This window comes from Manis pentadactyla, chromosome 6, assembly GCF_030020395.1.
Source record: "Manis pentadactyla isolate mManPen7 chromosome 6, mManPen7.hap1, whole genome shotgun sequence".
NCBI lineage: Eukaryota > Metazoa > Chordata > Mammalia > Pholidota > Manidae > Manis > Manis pentadactyla.
The window spans coordinates 118,804,075-118,804,531 of NC_080024.1; positions in this window are offsets into that span (position 1 = coordinate 118,804,075).

Sequence of the window (457 nt, forward strand, 5' to 3'; positions counted from 1 at the left end):
GACTCACCTGCCTTGCAGGGTTGGGCAGATAAAGAGGTAATATATTTAAAGCACTCTGCATCAGCAGGGGTGTAATAAAGGGTGATCCGCCTCTTATTTCATCAGGTGGCAAGTTGAGGCTGAGGTCACTTAAAGATACCTAGGTTTTCGAGCCCAGGGCTGAGAGAATTGACCTGCGGGGCCCGAGGCGCGACCGCACTCTGATCAGACTGGGCTTCTTCCCGGGCCCGTAAGGTCCATTCTCGTGTTTCCAGTTGGGGTGCAGCAGGGTTCTGCGGGGGCGTAGACAGGGCGCAGGACCACCTCCCGCCGGGGGGTCCACCGCCACCCTGAGGGAGTCCCCGCGGGGCCGGGGCGGGGCGGGAATCACGAGCGCGGCCCGCAGCTCCGCTCCTGGCAAACTCACGCTCGCGGCCACGCCTCCGCGCCGCGTGGCCAATCAGCGCCCGCCGTGCCG